Genomic DNA, 10226 nt, shown 5'->3' with positions numbered 1-10226 from the left:
TCTTAAGAGGAAAATGGGCTGATGCAGCACTTTTCGTGTTTCTTCGTAAACTCTGAGTAACCCCACAATGATGGATGTACTAATGATGACATAAACCCTTCAGAATTTAATGTCCTATTTGAGGTGATCCTCTTTTAGGCTTAACGATCCAAAAATATATTTCGCACATTCTTCAGCCTAAGTCACCATCTGATTAAATTTTATCAATGATGTCATTCAATTATCTCCAATGATTTAAATCTTTTTTTCTAATAATTTAATACATAATGGCTTTAAAGATAATCACTCCTAAAATACCTCACTGAAATCTTTCTCCAAGAGCAGCTCTATTAGCACAGTGGAAACCAGGATTTCATTCTGCAATCAGGTGATGGAGAAATGAGCTAGATTTTCGGCATATCCATACCAAATTGTTGAAAAGTCTTTGGGAGTTGTAATGCAGATCTAAGTTGGCAGTTTAAAATCTTCTGACCTCTTTGTGACTCTCCTGAAGTGAGCTCCTTCAATGAGACCAATGACAAGAGAAATGGTCCATGCTGGATTGATATTAAGGCTCACCTCTTTTCAATTCTTTTTTCAGTAGTCTCAGAGGAGGGAAAGGATCAGACATGCTCCCTTAATTTTGTTTCCTGGCAATTAACTCCCAGAATAACACCAAATAATTACAACCATAACACTGCAGAGAAAGTTAGAGTAGCAGTAAATGTTGCTAAGCTGTGAACTTTGACAAACAAGCCCCTGTAAACGGTGCAAGGCTGATGGCTCTGCACCTGGTAACATGCTCTGCACTGATACTCAGAAGACGTGCACAAGACAGCTCATCACGCTGAAGGAAATCTGTTTGAAGTATGACACTGTGTTTTGGGAGCAAAAGACAGGAAAATAACACACAGAAAGAATCCATGAAGAGTGAAACCAGCAGGACCTCAAGTTAAATATCTATTCATTTATCGATCTATTTCTCTATTCATCTTATTTTCTTTGAAGAAGGAGAGAGAAAAAATGAATAATCTTCATGTGTTGTTCTCCCCAAGGGTACACAGCAGAGGGCTCCTGAGTTCTGGCATGTGCTGTATAAGTAGAAAGTGAAACACTCTGTTTATCAAACTGATGGTGGAGAATCTCTCGGTCCCCAGTGGAGCTCAGACTCCCACAAGCATGCCACTCAGAGGAGCCGACTCCATCCACACAAGGACATGTAGTCTGTATTCTTTATTGGCAAGAATCTAAATCTGTTAAGTGTTTTAACTTCAGCCTTTCTCCATTCCCTTTCAATTATCCCTCTTCCTTTCCTCAGTGTACGTTCCCTTTTTACCCATAACCTCCCACCTCAGCAATGCTGACCTTGCTTCAGGTCACTTTGACAACTGAACTTTGCAGGTTGTGAGTGTTCTATTACCAAGACCTTTCTTGGTTTTACCCATTCTTATACCAAATTTCATTCTGTTAAGGCCATAAATAAAACAATTAATAGACAAAATTTGAGGTAAGATTTTTAAAGAATTCATAGATGCCTCCTATAAGTAATCTTTTCACTTCCACAGGCAGATATATTACCTTAACCCAAAAGAGTGAATAATATGGCTCTCTCCAGGGTGATGCTGGCGATACTTGGGATTTTAAGCCCAGAACCACACACTGGTTCCAGAGGTCATGCTTTTCACCATCTTGCCAGGTGGCGTAGGAGACAAGGGTTTTGGCATGAGTCAATGGTTAATGTTTCCTTAGGAAGACTAGAGATAGAGCAATTTCTGTAGGCTCCAACTGCAAGACAATCTGGAGATCTTTGTGTCTTTGAAGAAATGGCAAAATTATGCAATTTAAAAGATTTTCTGTTAAAAGCTTTTTTCTTTCTATTCTAATAAAAGTAGGATCTTTCTAAATCTTAGAACTTTAAAAAACAGCTTAGGATCTAATGGTCTCATATAGTTTGGGGAAAGCCATTCAGCAAAACTCTCCCAAGAGCTCCAGGCTTCAAATGAAGAGTGAAAGGGGCAGTCACGTAGGAGAAAAGCCCTGTCAGTTGGGAGATGATGGTACCTAGGTCTCACTGCATATAATAAACACATGCAGGTGTGTCCTTCTGATCATGGAAGAAACAGATATTATCAATCTCTTTGGGCCCCTGTCTTGTCATTCAAAAAACACATATTAAAAAAATCAGAAGCAGCAATCCAATAACTATCATAATTGGGAAATAGTTTAATAATTCAAAAATCAGATAGTAAGACAGAGAGAGAGAGAAACTAAGAGTTACCCTGGCGTAAGTAAAAGGCAAATTCACTGGAAATGCATCTACAAGCACAAGGGCGTGATATATATTCCCAGGATTTTTAAATGATAAACAATAGATTGGAAGGAAAAAGTAAATGTGATGATGATGTGAGAAAAATAATTACTTGGATGTGGCTATCTACATACTCTGGAATATAACCAAGTTTTAAATATGATGTGCTAATTATAGTCGTTTTTTATTTGCTTGTTTGGATAGGGTGTTTATCTAATGATAGTGAAAACATGATTAATATAATAAATACCTTGATCTTTGACAGAGTTAACACATCTGTGAGAAACCAGATCTTCAGAACATGAGGCTAAAACCCTGACAAAGGCATCCACTGTCATGTATTAAGTAAAAATATACAGGTTTCAGATTAAAATCTTGGACAGTACCAGTCTATGTAGTATCTTTTAATATCACAGTATCTCTTTAAACACGATGCAACCTCAGTCTGCATTTACTTAAATTCCACAAAGTGCTTCTTAATCCAAATTTCCATGAGTTCTTTTTAAAAAGAGTCAATTGATAATAAAGACATTGGTTATGAAAATCTGCCCGCAGATCTCACTTTGGTTTATATGGGTTGTGATGTGAATTAACTTGGGAATGATTCCTTAGATACATTGCTGGATTCATGTTCCCAAAAGTGTGGGACTTAAATAAAAGAAAACATTAAATCACAGTAAGGCAGTCTCTTGACCTAACATTCTTCTAATCCCAAAGTCTTATTGAGTTCTAAATATCGCTAAGAATGTAAGCCATTGTAAACTCTTGGTACAGGCTTAGAATGGAGTCACAGACATAGAAAAAAAAAATACTGGAAAAGACAATCCAATACTGAAAATATTTAGAAAGTAATTAAATAATTCAATTTTTAATAAAGTTTACTCAAAATTTATAAAGTTGATCCCTTTATAAAGTAACTCAATCTTATTGAAACTTGTATTCTCCATTCTCTCTTTCCAAATGTGTAATATATGTATGTGTGTATGATATCCACTCTGAATGTGTATCTGATTTATCTATGATCTATTTATTGAACTCTCTCTATATGCAGACATACACACACACACACACACACACACACACACACACAAGAACACATCTCATGTTTTCAGCAGCTGCCTTAGGCCAAAAATGTTCACCTATCCTTCTCAGTACCCTTTCTCTCTTCATTAGGTAAATCAATTTAAACTATCATGCTTCTTTAACTGTTTTCCTTATTTACTCATTAACAGCAATTCTTTCTACTTTGGAGGGTGAGAATTGTAAAGACAGAAAGAATTTAAGTTCCTTCCTTCTGTCCATTAGGTACTGCTTCTTAATCAGGTATTCGTGACTCTATCTAACATTTGTAATAGATTCCACTCCCTTAATCATTCACAATCCAATCAAATCCCACTTTTCTATATTTTTTATACCCCATGGGAACTGGCCTTCCTCTTGGATTTCTGCATTGATAGGGGCCAACTCAAGATCACTCTTCCTAGTGAGTGGGAAATTTGAGGGTAAGACCCAGTCTTCCTAGTCCCTCTTACCTCTGGTATAGGAATCAAAAAAAAAAAAAAAAGCATTTAGAGTAAGATCTAGCCACTCTATCTTTTCTACTGTTTATGGAGAGGAGTCAGGAAGGAATCAACCTTCTTGCTAGAATTAAGAGTGATCCCAGTTCTCTTGAGGTAAGACCATCGTTTACAGGTTTATACTTTTCACAGAGATGAATCAAAAGAGAATCTCAACAGCTGCAAATAAGACTCCTCCCATCTCCCAGGCCTCTAAGAGTTCATTTTCAGGGTCTTTAACATGCCCTGAACCTATTCCACTTGACCCATCACTCTATACTCACAGCATTCACAGCCTTGCAAACACTGACTTTCCAGCTCAACAGGGTTCTCCTTCTTCATTTCATTATACAGTTCTCAAGGTTTAGACTCCTCACACACACATGGCTCATATTCCACTCCCTCCTTTGCCCTATCATAACTCCTGAAACCTCTCCATTGTACCTTTTGTCAACAGCCTCATGGACCATCACTCCCCCATCACTTGTGTATAATTGTAGCTGCTATCATTGTAGCTTTCTTCAACACTACTTTTCTCCCAATTCTTGATTATTTCAATACGCAGGTAAATAACTGTCCTCTCTCTCTTCTACATCCTTGGTGATCTTGCCCTTTACTTCTCCTCTGCCCCGCACTCCCATGGTCACATTCTAGACCAGTGGTTCTCAACGTGGAAACAATTTGTTTCTCCAGGAAATATCTGTCCATGTCTGGATACATCGTCAGTACTCAAAACTGAGTCCAAAAGGGAGGTGGGTAGCTCTTGATATTTAATGAGTAGAGTTTAGTGAGCATCCTGCCTAATATCCTACATTGCACAGGGTAGCCTAAACACACACACACACACACACACACACACATCTAGTCCGAAATTCTGATAGTGCTGAGATTGAGAGACCCTGCACTAGGACTTTCCATTCATTACCGGTAATTGTAAACTCTGTAATATCAATTTAAAACATTCTAAATTCAGACCCTCGCCTGCTATCTTTTTAGCTTATTTCATGACATATTTCAGCTCTAATAATTCTTCAACTTCACCTGGACTAAAATTTATAGAGTCAGCTTGCTTTGCTTTGTACTTTACACATCTGATGTTTATTTTCTCATCTCATACAGAATAAATTCTATGGACAAACATTAAAAATCAGTTCCTTGTATATATTCCTGTCTCCTTTGCTCTTCACTGGCTTTATTGAACTTCTGTAAAAGACTATTCTTTGACAAATCCATAACCCTAGTATTTTTACCTTCGCTGTTATTACACAAGTGCACCTGTGTAGCTAAACATGGCTAGAGAAAAACACAAATCTATTTTTGCCTGGAATCTTTTAAATCTGGGAGGTTGAATCTTAATGGCCAAGAATTATGCCATGTCTCCTAGTCCATTTATTCTCTGGCTCTCCTAGATAGATAATTCATGTGTGTGGTTTTTTTTTCTTTTTACTCTCCAAATACCCATTCCACCTCCACAATCTCATATTTATATAATGGCATACTTGTTACTTTTCTATAAAACTGAATAATCATAAGAGGACTTCCATAAACTCCTACTACACTATTCCCCTGCAGCTATACTCCTATGCTTTGTTTTCACTCCTATTACTAGAGATAAGTGCCCATTTCCCACCTAAGATAAAATCTCTATGTGAGCAGCAGATAATTCCCACTTGCTAACTCGATAACCATATAGTAACAGACTCTACTCTCTCCCACACCCTGACTTGTATGTTCTCTGCTGTGTCATTCTCATACGCACATATAAAATTTGTAATCTACCCACCCCCCAAAAAAAACCACATCCACTTTGGCTCTTCCCTTTCCAGCCATTCCAATATTTTACTGTGTCCCTTTTTAGTACAACTTCCTTAAAGAGCTATCTACATTCACTTTCCCCATCTATTCAAAAAGAGTTCAAATGCATTAAGAAATCAGTGCTTTTGAAACTTAGGTAGAAAGTAGGTCTAATTTGTGATTTCCCTGTTTCTTAAGGTTCTTCCATTTCCATAAATTCACATAGGACATATTTTAATTCTCTATATAGCATTTTCTTGTAAAAACATAGAATGTTTGAAAAATTGTAATTTTTATCTCAGGGACTTCTATTTTCCTCTATTTTAATTGTATTAGTCTAAAAACACTCACATGTCATGTCTGAACAGCCTCACTCTCTTGGCAAAACAGTTATGATAATGGAAACAATGTGCTCCTAGGCTCAGAATTAATCTACTAAATTTCAGGTGCACATGAACATTTGACTATAGGTCCAAATTTGGAGGTGAGAACACACAAAATAAAAGTAATCTGAATAAAGCTGAGATACCTTGAGGGCTAATCCATGTACAGAGTTATAATAACTAATGTGACAACTTATATAGAGACTTATATCTCTCCTGAAAGTCTTTTAAAGAATGGCAGTGAGGAATGGAATTCCATAATAATACAGTGGATGGAACTTTTTTCATCTTCTCTTCTCTTTTTTTTCACCTTCATTTCTGTGTGTGCAGGTATGTATTCTTACACCCTCAAAAGTTTCCCCCAAATCGTCCCTTCATGTTCTTAAAAATTCATCCAGAAAAGAATACTTTCTTCCCATTTCCTCTCCTGCACTAACAAATTTTTATATAAAACAAGTTAGTTTACTAAGCTGTCTTCAATATTTTTCTTATTTACCTGCCACCAATATTTGGAATTCAAAGGGATGACGCAAGATTAATCCAACAAAAATATATATTTTCTCAATATAGTCCCCAAAACACAAGACAAGCATGATTGTCGCCTAGATTAAACACCAATTCTTCATCAAGAAAGTGGTGCCAACCCCTTCTCATTTCAATTATGTCTGAGACTTTCCAGAAGAACACTGTTATGCTCAAATGGCCAGACTTGTTTAATATCTCAAAAATAGAGATTTCTAAATCCTACCAAAATGTGGTTACTCCAGAATAAGCGCTGTGAAATTAGTTTGGCAGCTAAAGTGAACATCTGATAGGAGCCATTACAGACTTTATGTGTTCCTTCAAAATTCATATATAATTGAAATCATACTGTTTCAACAGCACAGTAGCTATTGACATCATCCGTCAGGTAAAAGAGGAAGTAGGTGGAATGAAGCCTTGGCTTGATCTCCACCACAAACATGAGTGCAGATCTCTTTCTATACCACAGCAGTTTTTAAACCTGCAAGGTAACACGAGTTGGTTATCATATACTCACCTTAAAGAGTCCCACAATACAATTTACCCATCGAACTTCATATTCTCTCATTCATCTATTGGTTTGGGACACCAAATGGCCAGTAGTATATCTGGATTTGGACACAGGCTGGTGTTTGCAACTTTACAGATCTAGTATCAATATTTCATTTCAAGTACTAAAAAATTTAGCTTACATCTTCTCTTTAATGCGACCTTCAACCACTACATATCAATAGCTTACAAATACTTCACCATGAAAGAATCCAGGGTTATCATTTTCCTTTGGTGGAATGATGGGTATAAGTAATCAATCTTTCATCATTTCTCAAGAAATTTTAATAAAAAATGAACAGTACACCTAATCTATTCAGTTTTGCCTTATCAATATACTAGCTGACATAATAAATTGCCATGAAATGTCCATTATCATAGATTTGTGCAAAGTTATGGATGTTCATGTTAACAGTTGAGTGTAGATGTATTTTTCATTTAGAAGCAAATGTTCACAACTGAAACACTGATGAAGAAAACAAGGATTTTTAATGTCATTTTCCTGACTGTTTTGGAGTTACTAAGTATGGCTATTAGTGTGTGCAAAATTTAGTATTATGTTTCTATGTTTCTAACAATAAATATTCTGTCTTGGTTGTATTTGAACAGAACATTTATTACTAAGTTTATTAAAGATGAAAATCATCACAAAGTTTTAAATTTTATACATTATAATAAATTGTCTATTAGAATAATAAAACACCTATAAAAACAAAATGATTTAGCTAAGTATTTCTTTGTATTTCCCAATAACTCTGGATTTCTCAACAATTTCTATATTATTATTTTCTCAGAGTTAAATGACACTGCATTATCTGAGATGTCATTATATTGACATTACAACAAAATATAAGTAGAAAAGTTAAATTTAGAATCTCTTCATATTTATGAAATGTGCATATGAATATTTTTCGTCCCAATATTTATCCTATCTGTTAAGAATCAGAATAGTCCTGAGAATGTAGTGTTTTCACCTAAGAATAATCACTAAAAATATTATGATGATGCATTCACATTTTTCAAAGTTCTCAAAATTAGATTTTCCTCCTTTATTCATTCCACCATTTTTCTCTCCTTTTCCAGACAAGTTAGAATTTTTAAAAACTTAAGAATTCCAATTCTTATGTAAATGTTTCATTAATTTGAAATTCTACCTTTGGTATTAAAGATAGACATTATATGCCCTCCTTAATACATATCACCAGGCTAACCCATCTCCTTACCCTTACCCCCCTCCCCTCTGTACGTATTGCAATGAGCACTGGCTGTTATACAAAGACAATGAATCATAGAACACTACATCAAAAATAATAATAATAATGATAGACTTTTTATGAAGTTGGTTATTTCATACAGTAAGTAAGCCCTCCTGAAACTTGTTTTCTAATTACACTGATTTGGGTAAACAAGAAAACTCTGGTTTCAATATTTTTGAGAGCCTAATCCATTTCACTTTTAGTATGCACTGAGAATTATTTTCATTATTTATCCTTCCAAGCACAAATATTGGCTTATGTAATCAGTAACAAACAACATAAACATGAAGTGATATTAATGCTACTTGGATACAACATAAGTGGTCTTAAATGGAGTAGTAATAACACAAAATAAATGAAACAAATTGAATACAGATTATTTTTTCTGAAAATTCTATTTAATTAACAATGAAAGTGATATTATTGTCTTCACTCAGTCTACAAAAATCTACTTCATATTATATTGGCAGTAGGGATAGCTTCTATAAATGTATACTTTCATAATACTACATTTCAGAAAGCATAGAAGTTTTAAATTTATTTGCATTATAAAGGAAAATATCTATCGTTGTTGTGATTACAGTTCTTATATTTGATTTTTAAAAAGATGTTTTATTTTATTTTGTCACACAAAATGTTTCATGTTTGACAATTTATTTACTCTCTTACCCAAGTACTTGATCCTTACCCTAAGTCTTTAATATTTAACACAACATGTCACTTACAACTATGTTGTCAGTTACAAATGTTCTTCTGTAAATTGTACATGAATGATTTCCACCTGAACACGTAATTAAATCTTTTTTCCAGTTTTATTGAGAAATAATTGACATATGTAACTCTATAAGTTTAAGGTGTGTAACATGATGGTTTCTTTGATTTATATATATTGTTAAATAATTACAATAGGTTCAGTTAACAACTATCTTCTCATATAGAGACAATAAAAAGGAAAAGAAAAAAGACAGAACATTTCCTCCTTGTGATGAGAATTCATAGGATTTTCTCTCATAACCACTTTCTTATATATTATATAGTAGCGCTTGCATGCCAGTATGTTGTACATTACATCCCTAGTATTTACCTTATAACTAGAAGTTTGTACCTTTTGACCACCCTCCCCCCAATTCCCTTCCCTGCCCCCTCTGCCTCTAGTAATCACAAGTCTGATCTCTTTTTCTATTTTGTTGTTTTTAAGATTCCACATATAAGTGAGATCATACATTATTTGTCTTTCTCTGACTTATCTGACTTAGCACAATGTCTTCAAGGTCCATTTATGTTTTTACAAATGATAGGATTTCCTTGTTTTTTTTATGGCTGAATAATATTTCACTGTATATATACATCATAACCTCTTTATCCATTCATCCATCACTGGACACTTAGGTTGTTTCTTTGCCTTGGCTACTGTAAATAATGTTGTTATGAACATGGGGATGGAGTTATCTTTTTGAGTTAGTGTTATCCTTACCTTTAGATATATTCCCAGAAGTAGAATTGCTGAATCATATGGTAGTTCTATTTTTAATTTTTTGAGGAACTCTATACTGTTATTCACGGTGGCTACACCAATTTACAATACCACCAACAGTGTACCAGAGTTCCCTTTTCTCCACATCCCCATCATTTGTTGTCTCTTATCTTTTGATGGCCTGTAACAGGCATGAAGTCATATCACACTGAAGCATATCACTAAATATCACTAATAACTAGTGATGTTGAGCATCTTTTCTTGTATCTGTTGGCCTTTCATATGTCTTCTTTCAAAAAATGTCTATTTGGGTCCATTTCCCATTTTTAATCAGATTTATTTATTTATACTTTTTGCTATTGAGTTGTAGGAGGTTTTTTGTTTTTGTAAAGTTGATACATAAGG

This window comes from Ailuropoda melanoleuca, chromosome 14 (assembly GCF_002007445.2).
Source record: "Ailuropoda melanoleuca isolate Jingjing chromosome 14, ASM200744v2, whole genome shotgun sequence".
Classification (NCBI taxonomy): domain Eukaryota; kingdom Metazoa; phylum Chordata; class Mammalia; order Carnivora; family Ursidae; genus Ailuropoda; species Ailuropoda melanoleuca.
Note: the sequence above shows the minus strand (reverse complement) of the source record.